General features: G+C 43.5%; 1 long non-coding RNA gene across 1 annotated transcript; it reads left to right on the top strand.

Moving 5' to 3' along the window:
• Positions 1-11,089: 11,089 nt before the first annotated feature.
• Positions 11,090-14,447, top strand: LOC101175946. The gene is made up of 3 exons (XR_004029578.1): positions 11,090-11,203; positions 11,425-11,525; positions 12,359-14,447. It is a non-coding gene; the product is annotated as an uncharacterized LOC101175946 (long non-coding RNA).
• The last annotated feature ends 1,112 nt before the right edge of the window (positions 14,448-15,559 follow it).

The raw sequence follows: 15,559 nt of genomic DNA, 5'->3' as shown, positions 1-15,559 counted from the left end.
TCAACATTTTCCAGAGGCGGAAAATAGATCTAGAGTCTGCAATACACAACATTCACAATGTCCAGGATACAATTCAAAATTTCTTGATATACAAACAACCAGGAAAATGGTACCAACTCTCAAGGTAGAAAGACAATCAAACAAATACCAACCTCAAGAGAAAATCATCAAAGACTTTAAAGCAGCTATTTTATCTATGCTCGTAAGGTCAGGGAAAGCACACGTCAACTGAATGATATGATCGAAGTGCTCAACAGAAAAATGGAAAATTTAGAAAGGAAGCAAATAAAAAATATTGAAATGAAAAATACAATCTCTGCAGTCAAAAGTTAATCATTGGTTGGACTCAATAGTAGAATAAAGATGATAAAAGTAAAATTAAGTTGAAGGTAGAACAATGAAAATTATCCAATCTACAAAGAGAGATAAAGGGTTTAAAGAAAACAAACCCAGAGTGTCAGGTACCTGTGTGTTACCATTTAAAGGTCTAACATAGTATAAGTGGAGTCTCAGAAGGAGAGGAGAAAAAGATTAAAATAGAAAAAAAATTTCAGCAAGAATGCCCAGAAACTCCCCAATTTAGTGAAAGACATAAATTTACAAATTCAAGACACTTAGCAAACTCTGAGCAAAACAAACTCAAAGGAAACAATCCCTATTAACCTATAAGAATCAAATTTCTGAATCCCAAGATACCTAAAAAATTCTTGAAAGTAGCTATAAGAAAAAAAAAAAAGTACACATTACATAGAGGGAAATCATGACTTAATGTCCATGATTTCTCCCAGAAACCATGAAGTCCAGAAGACAGCAGAACTACATCTTAAAAGTACTGAAAGAAAAGAGCTTCTCAACCTATAATTTTATATCCATTACAAATATCTTACAGCAATAAAGGTGAAATAAAGACATTCTCACAAGAAAGACAACAAAAAGCAATCATTACCAGGTCCTACTCTAGTGCCCATGGAAAGAATTCTCATAACTCAGCATGAGATGAACAACCCAATTACAAATGATCAAAAGATTTGAATAGATATTTTACAAATATGAATAGCCAACAAGCATAAGAAAACAGGCTCAGCACCATCAGTCCTTAGGGAAATGCAAATTAAATCCACAGGGAGATCTAACTACATACCTTCCAGGATAGCTAAAACTGTTGGAAGGATGTGGAGCAACTAGAATTCTTATACATTTTTGAGGAGTGGGAATGTAAAATGCTACAACCACTTTGGAAAAAGTTTAGTAATTTCTCTAGAATTTAAATATACTTACCATATGTCCCAGGTAAGCTATTCTTGGCTATTTATTCTTGTCAAAGATTTATGGATAAATGTCAGAGCTTTATCTGTACTAGCCAAACTCTGGAACTATCCCAGGCATCCATCAGTAGAAGAATAGATGAACTGTAGCATACACATACAAGGGAATACTATGTAGCAATAACAAGGAATAAACCATGATACATGCAACAATGTGAATGGATCTCAGAAATATGATGAATTTTAAAATGCCTTACACAAAAATACATACTTCATCATATTTGCATAAAATTTTTAGAAAATGCCAGGGGTTAAGATGGAGGGAGGAATAGGTTACAAAGTTACCTGAGGAAACTTGTTGGGCAATGGAACTGTTTACTATCTCGATTATGATGATGGCCTCAAGGGTGTAAACATATATCAAAATCAATCATTTTGAACAGTGCTGTTCAATACTACTTAATTACCCCTCAATAAAGTTGTAAAAACTAATCAATTAAAAATGCGGCTTCCCCAAATCCTCTTTACTCAATAGCTATTGACTAAAATCCTCTCTCTAGTCAATAGCTAACATTGTGCTGAATAGTGAAAGTTTGAAAGCTTTTCCTCTAAGATCTAAGATCTAAGAAGTGAGACAAGGGGGCTGGGTGCAATGGCTCACACCTGTAATCCCAGCACTTTGGGAGGCTGAGGTGGGTGGATCACCTGAGGTCAAGAGTTCGAGATCAGCGTGGCCAACATGGTGAAACCCCGTCTCTACTAAAAATAAAAAAAATTAGCTGGGTGTGGTGACGGGTGCCTGTAATCCCAGCTGCTCAGAAGGCTGAGGCAGGAGAGTCGCTTGAACCCAGGAGGCAAGGTTGCAGTGAACCAAGATTGTGCCATTGCACTGCAGCCTGGGCGACAGGGCAAAACTCCATCTCAAAAAGAAAAAAAAAAAAGGCAAGACAAGAATGCTGCTTTTGCCACTTCTATTTAATATAGTTTTAGAAGTCCTAGCTAGAGAATTTGGGGAAGAAAATAAATAAAAGGCAACCAAATTGGAAACGAAAAGGTAATATTCTCTCTGTTAGCAAACAATATTATCTTATTTGTTAGAAAGCTCTAAATACTCTATAAAACAAACTCTTACAATTAATAATTTCAGCAAAGTTGGAAGATACAAAATTAACCCACAAAAATCAATTGCATTTCTATATACAAACAATGAACAATTCCAAAAGAAATAGAGAAAACAATTTCATTTACGATAGCATTAAAAGACTAAAATACTTAGGAATCAACTTAGCCAAGGAGCTGAAAGACTTATACACTAACGACCTTGAAGCATTACTGAGAGAAATTAAAACTAAGGACAGCAATAAACGGAAAGATATCCTTGTTAATAAATAATACTGTTAAGATGTCAATAATACCCAAAGGAATCTACAGATTCCAGCAATGTTTTTAGCAGAAATAGAAAAAAATTCTAAAATTCATACCGAATCTCAAGGATCCTGAATAGCCAAAACAATCTTGCAGATGAAGTACAACCCTGAAAGTCACACACTTTCAGGTTTATAGAGATAGAAAGTAGAATAGTGGCTGCCAGGGTCGGGGGGTTGGGGAGAATGGGGAAGGTGGAAAGTTCTGGTGATGGTTGCCCAACAATGTGAATGTACTTAATGCTACAGAACCACACTTAAACGTGGTTAAAATAGTGAATTTCGTTACATATGTTTAATCACCATAATTATGAAAAAATAAATAGAGGACAGCAACATGATTTTTCTTGGCAAAGCTCACCCACACTGAATAAATCCCTAAAACAGGCTGATGTTTGAAAGATCTGTGTTCAGGCTGGGCGTGGTGGCTCACACCTGTAATCTCAGCACTTTGGGAGGCCGAGGCAGGTGAATCGCCTGAGGTCAGGAGTTCGAGACCACCCTGGCCAACGTGGTAAAACCCCATCTCTACTAAAAATGCAAAAATTAATTGGGCATGGTGGCAGGCACCTGTAATCCCAGCTACTTGGGAGGCTGAGGTAGGAGAATTGCCTGAGCCCAGGAGACGGAGGTTGCGGTGAGCTAAGATCGCGCCACCACACTCCAGCCTGGGCAACAGAGCGAGACTCCATCTCAAACAAACAAACAAAAAAAAGATCTGTGTTCAGAAGTGGAATTTTAGAAACATGTAGGTATAAATACAAAGCCATATTGCCAACATGTACTCACAGGAGAAATATTAAAGTGGTTTTTGTAACATAGCAGAAATTCTGTGACGTTTAACATGCCCTATCCTACAAATTCGAGGACAGATTATCTTAAAACAAAGTCCTGTTTGTGATCACTCCTAAGATAGTGTCTTGTATTTCTTTGTAGGTGAGTTTGCTCTCAAACTTCGCCCTCCCAGCACCTGTCATTGCCATTCCTATCAACTGCTCTGGGCCTGAGAATGAAAATTTATTTATTCATGAAAATTATTCTAACTTAGGTATTTTGGAGCTAGTGTGCTTTTCAGCTGCTAATACAATGTTATACCAAGTCCTACTTCATTAAACATTGTAAGATTTAAGGAAAAGATGAGACAAATTCCGTGAGCCACTAAGTTAGACACAGGGGATGCCCATGCTTTGGTCTTAGGAAACAGCCACAGGTGTTGACATTTGTTAGAAAAAATGCAGGGTGGTAGATTACCATGAGAGGGGAAAATACTCATTGGTGCACAGCCACTGACACTTTAAAAGAAATGTAAAATGTTCAACTTCCCCACTTCTTTAGGGCCTTATTGAAGCTATTCAGAAAGAGAGAAGAGATGGAAAGAGAGAAGAGGAGGGTGAGGTTTGTAGATTTCCAGAGATGAAGAGATGACAGACATTGAGGGATGTGAAACACTATCTCCTCAGGCTGACTCTACTTTTATTAGGCTGTTCTTGCATTGCTATAAAGGAATACTTGAGCCTGGGTAATTTATAAAGAAAAGAGGTTGAATCGGCACACGGTTCTGCAAGCTGTACAAGCACGGCACCAACAACTGCTTGGCTTCTGGTGAGGGCCTCAAGAAGCTTACAATGGTGGTGGAAGGTGAAGTTGTGGTGGAGGGGGGGCAGGCACATCACATGGAGAGAATGGGAGAAAGAGAGATAGAGAAGGGGGATGTCCAACTCTTTCAAACAACCAGATCTTAACCAAGAAGGAACTGAGTGAGAACTCATCACCAAGGGGGTGGCGAGAAACCATTCATAAGGGATCCACCCCCATGATCCCATCACCTCCCACCAGGCCCCACCTCCAACACTGGGAATTGCATTTCAACTTGAGATTTGGAGAGGACAAACATCCAAAACACATAATCAGTCATCATTCCTATACTACAGCGACCATAAATATTGCATCTTATTCAGCAATTCCAATTGGAAATATTTAGTACCACTACCCACAAAAGTTTCTTTGTACTTATTTACAAGTTCTGATGTTTTTGTTAGAAAAACATTGCCACCTATTTTTACCCAGCCAGGTCTCAGCCTAAGTGCCACTGGGTCCAGTTTCTCTCATCTTCTGAGCAGTTGGCCTAAAGTGACCCTATGTTTTCCTTTTCTCTGTCTCCTCTTCCTCTTCCACGCCAGTGCAAACTAACCTCCAGCCCTCGCTTGAAGGTCCTACATTGTTTCAACCAGGCAAGCATGACACATTTCATACCTAAAGATTCCAATCCACAAATGGATTTTCTTGTCATTGCTGCACGACATTGCAGCAATGGATTTTCTTGTCATTGCTGCATGACAGCCAATAAAAAATCCAGGTAAAACATTAGAGATAGATGATAAAAGAACTGATTACATATGATATTCCCTTAAGCACCTTTAAGAAGAAATCATGTTTAAAAGGGAGATGAGCAAGGGAGAGCATTTTTATCTTTCCATTTGGGTCATGTAGAGCTGTAACCAAACCATAAGCTGGAAATGTGGGGTCCAGATCAATGTATTGAAAAGCAATGATAATGAAAATAATTCTTTACGTTTCTGGAGTTTCAGGGGTATAGAAAGAGTTCTAGAATTTTCACAAGTGCTCTTACATAGACCATCTCATTTTGCCATGATGATCCTGTGCAGCCGGCAGAGCAGGTATGGGTATAGAGCACCAGCCCCTGTATCAGGTGCTAAGGATCTGATCCTAAGCTAAACAGGCATTTGCCCACCCTCACAGGGAGTGGAGTAAGTGAGATATAGATTAAGTTTTTAAAATATATCAAAACTATATGTGGAGGACAAAACACAGCAGACATCTGGTACAGATGGCTGCAGGGGTAACAGCTGCCAGGAGCCAAAGAGGACCTCAGCCCGAGCTGGAGTGCCTGGCTGTGGAAGTGGTGGTTCTTGTGGTGGGCGGAGTAGACCTGCTGCATGGAGCCGGAAGAGAGAACGGTGGGGGCGGGGCCAGACTGGCAGTGGGCGTGACTGTTGGTGAGAGGTGGGTGGGGTCAGCCTGCGGTGGAGAGGAAGGGTCCTAGAGCCGTGGGGAGGGGCAGCCCATGGCCTGGAGCAGTGGTTGGTGACCTTTGGAGTGGCGGTTGGGCCGTTAGGCGGTTGGGCGGTTGGGCGGTTGCATGGGGTGGCCTGGGACTTGGGGGCGGGGTCAGTCATATAAAGGCTGTGCTCAGCGCCTTTGGAAGCAGTAAGTCAGTCCAGCCTTAGGCTAAGGTGAGAGCGTCTGCTGGGCCAGTGTGGCTGGACCCACGTGGCAGGTGCGAGGCAGGGTCACTGCCCATGGGAGAGAAGGAGTAGAGGCCTCAGGCCTTGTGGGGTGTCACCTAGGGATGCCCCAGGAGGGCTGGGGGGCCGGGGTGTTTCCAGTGAAGCCAGTTGGCATCCTGGCCACTCTCTCCGAGTGGAAGGCAGAGGGAAATAATTGTATTCACGCAGGGTCGATCGGGCGGAGGCCGTCAAGCTGGAAGGGGCTGTGCTGTCAACGAGCAAGCGCAGGTGGCCTGGTGTAGCCCCCGGGAAGCTGGGCGGGGATGCTGGGCGGGGACCTGGCTGGGGACCTGGGCGGGGAAGCTGGGTGGGAACCCTGGGTGCATGCTGGGCGGGGACTCTATGGGGCTCTCGCTCTGGGTAGTCTGGCCCTGACTTCTGAGTCACGGGAATGCGGGCGGGAGGTCACTGGCAGTGGGAGGAAGCCCAGGTCCCAGGTTTGTGATTTTCAGATGAGGGCAGCTCTGAGAACAGTGGGGGCCCGGCTGTGGCCCCCGGGGTGGGGGGACGCCCCAGCCGTTCAGAGTGGAGTTGGGGACGAGCGGGCTGTCTTCTTGGATTTGAGGATGTCAGGCACCTCTTTCATTTTCTTGCTTCAGAGAGTATGCCTAGACCCAACAGATGGAAATTCCTGGAAGGCCGATTTCCTGGAAGGCTGATTTAGACTTCATTTGTGTTAATCATTTTTAATTATTATTTTAATTTTTTGTGGGTGCATAGGTTATGCAGACAGCTGCAATACAGTCTTCTGCTGCTAATCTCTCAGCAATTATAAATGGTTTTTAGTTTTAGCAACCTGAAAAGCAAGTCTATGTGAAGCTCCCCAAAACTTTAATGTTTACATGTGAAATACTGAAAATCTGCTTCTATCTGCCTTTCAACTCAAAATTCTTTCACAAACGATTCTTTGCGGCCGGGCGCGGTGGCTCACGCTTGTAATCCCAGCACTTTGGGAGGCCGAGGCGGGCGGATCACGAGGTCAGGTGATCGAGACCACGGTGAAACCCCGTCTCTACTAAAAATACAAAAAAAAAAAATTAGCCGGGCGTGGTGGCGGGTGCCTGTAGTCCCAGCTACTCGGAGAGGCTGAGGCAGGAAAATGGCGTGAACCTGGGAGGCGGAGCTTGCAGTGAGCCGAGATTGCACCACTGCACTCCAGCCTGGGCGACAAAGCGAGACTCTGTCTCAAAAAAAAAAAAATATAAAAGAATTCTTTGTTTTGAATTTGTTTGATAAGTAAATATCACTTAAGTACCAGTTTCATTTATGGTTTCATTAGTGCTTTTCCCTAAATAACACTATGATTTTAGCACTTTGCCATGTACAGTAAATTTACTTGCCTAATGCAGCTACCAAATATATATGTGTATATGTATATGTAGTCATTAAAAATCAGAATGACTACAAAAATAAGTCAGAAATTGTAAATACATACAGATTATAAAGCGTTGGATTACAATTGACAAACCTTAAAACATCACACATTGTAAAGAGGTCCTTCTGAGCATGACAAGTACACAGCTCTTGCCACATGACACTGGCCACCTTGCAGTGCTGGTACAACCACACCCAAGCTGCCTATGCTCTGATCAGTGAGGCAGATTCATTGATATATTGGGGGCTTCAGGGACATGTCAGACTGTTACACACTTTCCCAAAGCTTCCTGCCATTTGTTCTGCTTATCTTGTCTTGACCAGTAACAGTTTGCCAACTGACACCAGACCACAGACTACAGTTTGAATAGCATTGTCATAGACTCCAGATTGGCATCTGTCCAGAATGTAAACCTATGTCAAGCACCAAATGCTTGCCTGGCAGTAGATGAAGGGATATGCCCATTCTTTCTCTGGTCTGGCTTATCCCAACTGATTGCTTGAGTCTTTTTTAAAAGCTCCACCTCATCACACAGATGAGGAAACTGAGGCTCAGAGGCCAGGAGTGACCTGCTGGTGGGGATGCAGCTGGATCCAGAGGAAGAGCTAGATCCAGGTCCTCTGAACCCCAGCCAGGAGCCCAAATGCACAGCCACCCAGCCCAGTCTGTGCCTCTCTGAGGTTGATTTGGGGCTGTCCTTGTGTGTTTCAGTCAAAGAGGGCTACAGAGTCTAGTCAGATGTAACATTGCACTCGAGTTTTGTACCTCTCAGAAAATGACGTCCTTCTGGGGATCAGCCTTGCCAAAGTGGATGACATTGGACTATAGCTGGTAAACAGCAAGGTACGTGCTTAATATTCAAAATGTTTTTCTTCCCGGGGTCAGTAGCAGAGTAGTTGGGAAACACTGAACATACCTAGCACCACCTCCAATTATCGGCTCTAATGGAGAGGAAAAAGTTATAATCAATATTAATGAGATGATAACAAAACACCTTTTAATTACTTTGACAGTACCTATGCAGCATTCTTCCCCTGCTATTGTCTTGGCAGCTCAGACCCTGACTGGGTCACACTTCCAGGTTTCTCCCTTAGACAGAACAGGCTGTCCAGGGTTAATGTTGATGAACTCTTTCAATAATTCAATCGGATGTCAGCAAAAGCAGAAAGTGGGACATAGAGAACTAGATGTATGTGACCTCGCCATTGGACTCCAGGCTTCTGGGTGGAAAGAAGTATGTTTCTTTTTACTTGTTCAATACAGTGCCTGGCAAGATGGTCATTAAATCTATGAGGTTTCTCGACACCAGAGATTTTCTTTTTTTCTAAAACAGAAATTGTATTTCCCTTTTTGAGTGTGACAGACTGATCTGTAAGACCCGCCCCTCATCTAATAGCATCTGGGGTTTTTATTGTTACAGTTGCTCACAAGATCTCTTGAGAAAAATCCTTTGCAAATGAAAATCCCCTTCTTTCACCTTTACCCTTTCAAGAAACACAGGGGAGAATGACCTGCCTTGAGATGTGGCAGCCTAATTGTGGGGGCTCTGCACTCAGACAGAGCTAAGTCTCTTTTCTTGGTTATTTTTCTTTATTTTTAAAGTTTATAAACTTTTCTTCAGGAAATATATACAAAACAATAACAGAAAGGAAATCAATCTATATGGCGGTTACCTTTCTGGAAACAGTAAGAACATGAACAGAACATGATAGCACCAGACATAAAACATTCATGAAGGAGATAATATATCTAGTTCAGTGATTCTCAACAAAGGGACGTTTTGCACCACCCCAGGGGACATTTGTTTGGAAACATTTTTGATTGTCACAATAGATGTGTGTATGTGTGTGTGTGTGTGTGTGAGATACTACTGGCTTCTAGTGGGTGGAGGCCAGAGATACCCCACCATGCACAGAACAGTCCTAACCACAAAGAATTGTCCGAAATGTCCATCGTGTCAAGTTGAGAAACCACGATTTATTTACATCTTTAAGTTCTCTTCTAAGGTAAAATTATTGTGGGTTTCTGTATATAGTCAGTCCCTGATGTTTTACCCATTGGGGTTTAGCTGTTCTATATATAAATATTGACTAAAATCAATAAAATTTTCTGATTTCCTATTTAAAGTATACTGTACAATTAAAAAAAGTAGTCTGGATGCAGTGGCTCATGCCTGTAATCCCAGCACTTTGGGAGGCCGAGGAGGGTGCATCACGAGGTCAGGAGATCGAGACCATCCTGGCTAACACAGTGAAACCCTGTCTCTACTAAAAATACAAAAAATCAGCCAGGTGTGGTGGCAGGTGCCTGCAGTCCCAGTTACTTGAGAGGCTGAGGCAGGAGAATGGCATGAACCCAGGAGGCAGAGCTTGCAGTGAGCCGAGATGGTGCCACTGCACTCCAGCCTGGGCGACACAGCAAGACTCCGTCTCAAAAAAAAAAAAAAAAGAAAAAAAAACAGTAAAATAATTCCCAAGTTGAATGTGCAAGATTTTTCCCACTTTAACAGTGTTTAGAGAAGCCAGTTAAGTCCTGCAACCTTCAGGGCAACCATTTGTTAAAGCAAGACTGCTTAGAGCAACAAAAATATTTTTTAAGGCATCAGTGCATCTGAGAAGTGAGTACAGTCTGAACGTACACAGAACATTCCTGTTAAGTCTTTTAGGGTAGTGGCCTAGCTTTCATGCTGGACTTGATGTTAGTCTTACATATTTCATCCTCACGTCAGCCCCTCAGACACAGCAGAAACTCCCACCAACTTCCAGTCTCCTGAAGAGCTTTTCCAGTAATGCCAACGTCTGAGGATCTGTCTCTTTCACAAATTATTTTACTTTATCCACAAACCAATGTGGAGATCCTTCCTGGAAGCTTGTTTTCAGTACACTGAGGTCACACTCACTTGTTGAATTGGGTGTCCCTCTCCTCTGCATGTGGATTTTACTGACTTCATATATTTGTCCTTCGTAGAAATCAGTGATAGTGTATTCAGAACTGGGGATGAGCTCAGCGTAGGTGACACAGGCTGAAAATAATTCCTATAGTTAGGAGAGCTGAGGAATTTACCTAGTCCATGCTCGGTGAGTTAGTTTGCTGAATTGGTGGTTTTCTGAAAGCCTCTGCTCTTCTGGCATGTCTGTCGTCAAAAGACAATATTTCTGCCTGTGGTGCATATACCTGTATGGGATCCTTAGGTGAGAGAGGAGTGGCATATGATGGAGGGTTGTGAGAGCATCAGTTGGCTCTCCTGTTCCCTGGTATGTCTGCCTCTGCTGATTGGTTTTTACCATTTTTATTTTGAGGAGGTGTTAATCACTGAAGGGAGGTAGAATGTTTTTCCCCACCAGAGGAGGCAGCGACCACGTCTCCTCTGTGGAGGCATTCAAGAGCCGTCCAGCTGAAGCAGCGTCATTGTCTGAGGTAAATACCTGGGGTTCACTGTCTTGCACCAAGAAGGTTAAAGACATGGACACACGTGAGTGGGTTAAGGAGCGGAAAGTTTAATAGGCTGAAGAAAGGAGAGAGGAGAGCAGCTTTCTCTCTCTTTCTAGAGAGAGGCATCCAAAAGGGAAAAAGCGGGCCTGAGGTGGACCACAGCTGACTTTATAGGCAGGCTTAAGGAGGCGGCGTCTGATTTACACAGGGCCCACAGATTGGTTTGATCAGGTGTGACATTTACATAGTGCTCGGGGAAGGCTGGTCGTCCCACCCTAATGTTACTATACAAGTGGGCTTTCTGCTTGGCCAGTACCATCTTGTCTGCTCCTTACTGTACACGCGGGTGGCAAAGAGAGGAGAAGATGGAGCCACCATTTTGAACGTGCCTATTCCCAGGTAACCTTTCTCTATTGGCACAACTACCAGCATTCGCCTAGGCAAGCTTCCAGCTTGCTTGTCTGTGTCTGCAGCTTGATTTTACAGGTTGCTCTTCGTTAGAAAAGAAAATGATTTGGGGCATTCCTTTTAATGCTTTTCATTAAAATGAAAACCATACCAAGGACTTCCTTATTCTCACTATCTGCCTAAATAACTTATTTTTACCTTCTCTATCACAGCTTGGAAGGCACAATCCACATAGGTCTGCATGGTCCACCGAGCTCCATACCCACGGGGCCAGCTGGGAGGTGGGCAGCTGCTGGGCTCTCTTCTGAAGCAGGTGAGCATGGAGTCCCCCGTTTGTTTGCAAAGAAACAGACTGCAGACGTTGCTGCAGTCATGGTCTTGGCAATGTCATCCCTGATCTGGTGGAAGGCCAAGGTCTCTGTCTAGCAACTATATAAGTAGAGATGGAGGAGAACACAAAACAGGAAGACAATTTTTCCTTTTTCTCTCATTTTGGGCCTCTTTTAATTATGAATGCTCATCTTTGTCAGGGAATCATTTTTTTTTTTTTTTTTTTTTGAGACAGAGTCTCGCTCTGTCGCCCAGGCTGGAGTGCGGTGGTGCGATCTCGGCTCACTGCAAGCTCCGCCTCCCGGGTTCATGCCATTCTCCTGCCTCAGCCTCTCCGAGTAGCTGGGACTACAGGCGCCCGCCACCACGCCCAGCTAATTTTTTTTGTATTTTTAGTAGAGACGGGGTTTCACCGTGGTCTCGATCTCCTGACCTTGTGATCTGCCCGCTTCGGCCTCCCAAAGTGCTGGGGTTACAAGCGTGAGCCACCCCACCCGGCCCAGGGAATCGTTTTTAAGAAACCTTTCCTTCGTGGGGAGGAAAGCTGTGCAGGTGGCTTAACCCAACCTGATTTGACCCAAGTTACTGGGCGAGTTTTCTACAGAGTCTGCATTGAAAGCTGAGCCACGTGGGAAGGAGAAGATTGTGCTTTCGCTCTACTTATTGTAATGGGAGCATTATTTTCTGATGGTTGTAAGACATTTGTCAAGCGATACTACCTACCCAATTAGGAGACTATCTGAAGAATCGTAGCAATATTCAAAAGCTCCTCTCTAGTCTCCAAATGTAAACTTTTTTTCTTTTCTTTTTTTAAAGACAGGATCTCCCTCTGTTGCTGAGGCTGGATCACAGCTCCCTGCAACCTTGAACTCTCCCTCAAGCAATCCTCCCCACTCTGCCTTCCAAAGCACTAGCATTACAGGCCTAAGCCACCACTCCCATCCACTGTAGTGTAAACTGTCTCCTTCAACATTTCCAGTAGTTGCAGAGCAGATCAGATAAGGGTTCTTCCTGTGTATTGCTTCAAGTTTCATTCTCTCTTTAAACGATTTAAGGTTGGCTTCCATGGTTCCTTCTTAAAGAATGTTGAAGGTGTGTCTTCAGATCCATTTAGTGTTCGTGGAACCCCAGGGAAAGCTGATGGAAAACCCTCTTTTTTCTCCCACATGTCTCAAAAAGTTGTATTTTCTGGATCCAAGGGATCTGCAAGCCTCCTAAAGGCATTTCCATTGTCACTACCATCAGGTGTGAACTGGAATCTGGCACCTATAGTTCCAAGAACTGTCATAATAGACGCTGAAGAGACATTGTGAAGTTAACTCGCTGTTACCAACTGTGAAGTCATTAGCTAGGGGAGTCTTGGGCGGTCTGAAATCTGAAATACCGTGGAAAGAACAGAAAGATCCTGTATCTTTCCTATAATTGTTCTACTGGAAGTTGTCATTTTACACAGGAGACATTCTGTTTTATTTATTTTCTTTTGAGACAGGGTTTCACTCTGTCGCCCAGGCTGGAGTGCAGTGTTGTTGCCACAGGTCACTGGTGCCTCCACTGCCTGAGGACTGCTCAAGCAATCCTCCTACCTCAGTCCCCTGAGGAGCCTGCACCACCACGCCTGGCTAATTATTTTTATTTGTAGAGAAAAGATCTATCTTGCCTAGACTGATCTCGAACTCCTGGGCTCAAGTAATCCTCCCGCCGTGGCTTCTCAAAGTGCTTGGGATTACAGATGTAAGCTACCATGCCCAGCCTCACAGGAGGCATTTTTGATGTCCCTCTTGACAGTCTACAAAAGTCTACAAATCTTTTTTTTTTTTTTTTTTCCTGAGACAGGGTCTTGCTCTGCCACCCAGTCTGGAGTGCAGTGGTGCCATCATAGCTCACTACAGCCTGAGCTGTACTGAGTTCAAGGGTTCTTCCCATCTCAGCCTCCTAAGTAGCTGGGACTACAGACACTTGCCACCAGTCCCAGATAATTTATTAAAAATTTTTTTTTGTAGAGACAGGGTCTCACTATGTTGCCCAGGCCGGTCTCAAACTCCTGGCCTCAAACAATCCTCTACCTCAACCTCCCTAAGTGCCGGCCAATCAGGCATCAGCTGCCATGCCTGGCTGCAAATCTTAGGTTTTCCCCATGGCTTCTTTTTCTGGTGTTCTTTTCTCAGGTAATGGAAGTGGGCAGAGAATGATCCTCTCCCTAGGCTCCAGTGTGTAAGAATTAAAGAGGAAAGAAACACGATGGCTTGATGGTCAAGGACAGGTTTATTTTAAAGAAAACAAACCTGAGAGTGGCTTGTGGCTGAGTTAGATCAGAGGCATGCTCTCTTACAAAGAGTTTTTAAGGATTCAGGGTCGGAGAGTTTATCAGAGACTTGGACTGCTTCTGTGTCTCTTTAGGTGTGCTTATCTGGGAGGGAGAGTTGTGTGTCTCTTTCCATACATCTTCCTGCATCTGCAGGCATACCCCCAAGTCTGCTTTTAGCTTCCCTATCTTAGTGCACCTGAAGGGAAAGGAATGTGCTTATTAAAGCTCACTGTTATACTGGGGCCCAATGTATGAGGGTGAAGTTTGGCAGTTACCCAAGAGACTTCCCCCCACCTCCCTCTGTGCCCAAGCTGTCTCATCTATGTTTTACTGTCTGCTCTTTCTGTCTGCTTGTTGTTAGAAGTGATTTTCTTGAAATGCATGAGGCTGGAAAGGGAGCTGGAACTTAAAGTGGCAGTGTTTGTCCAAGAGGATGGTGCTCCTGCTCTGTCACAGTGGGCATGGGGATTCAGGCCACTGCCACCGAATTTCAGAGCCCAAGCACAGAGCCCAGAACTAAACTGCGAGGGTTTAAAAAAAAAAAAAAACAGCTTTATTGAAGTATAATTGACATACAATAAACTTGAATATTTAAAGTGTACAATTTATGAGTTTGGGAATTTGTATACACCCCTGCAACCATCACCACGTTGAAGATAATGAATATACCCATTACCCCTGAAAATTTTCCCATGCCCTTTGCAGCCCCTGCATTCCACCCTTCAAACACTTAATGGGCTTTTTCCCAAAAGGCAAGAAGAAAGCTTCCCTGCACATTTATCAAGGCTGTTATAATCCTGACTCCCAAACAAGGTAAGGAAATTATAAGACACTTACAGAACACTTTTAACCATTGTATTCAGATGTTAAAATCCTCAGTAAAATACCCACCACAGTTAATTGAACGAAGCAGTTATGCAAAAACATACAATCAACTACAATTGCACCCTATAGACTCCCCTTTTTATTCTCTAATGTGTTATATTTCACTAAATCTTTGTTCATCTTGCCAGTTTTTCTTCTAATTTCCCTGCAGCTATAATTTTGGCTGATGCTATAGTTTGAATATTTGACCCTCCAAACCTCATGTTGAAATTTAGTCCCCAATGTCGGAGGTGGGGCCTGGTGGAAGGTGTTTGGGTCATGGGGGTGGATCACTCATGAACGGCTTGGTGCTGTTCTCATGGCAATAAGTGAGTTCTCACATACTCAGTTCCCTCCAGAGCTGATTATTAAAGAGAGCCTGGCATCTCCCCTCTGTCTCTCTTGCTTCCTGTCTCATCATGTAATGTCTGCACACACTGGCTCCCCTTCTGCCATGAGTGGAAACTCCTGGAAGCCCTCACCAGAAGTAGATGCTATTGCCAGCAGAACCATGAGCCAAATAAACCTATTTTTATAAATTACCCAGCCTCAGGTATTCCTTTAAAGCAACACATATGGACTAAGACACTGATGTTCTCAATTTACCCTGACATTGCATGCAGGCCGGCTGTTTCCTCTTAAGTTCCTGGATTGGGAATGTGTTCTGGACAAAGGATGCTAGTGAGTGGCAGTCCCCTACATTTCAGAAGGAGCAGAACAATGAAAGAAAGAAGTTGTATTCAATTTATTCAATTACAATTTCTTTAGGCCTTTCTAAAGTTTGTCACCCCCTTGAATAAGTCCGCAGAAGTACCACAAGTGGGCCAGGAGTAACTTCATTTTGTGTC

This window comes from Nomascus leucogenys, chromosome 4 (genome assembly GCF_006542625.1).
Source record: "Nomascus leucogenys isolate Asia chromosome 4, Asia_NLE_v1, whole genome shotgun sequence".
In the NCBI taxonomy this organism is placed as follows: Eukaryota; Metazoa; Chordata; class Mammalia; order Primates; family Hylobatidae; genus Nomascus; species Nomascus leucogenys.
Note: the sequence above shows the minus strand (reverse complement) of the source record. Positions and strands in the feature narration are given on the sequence as shown.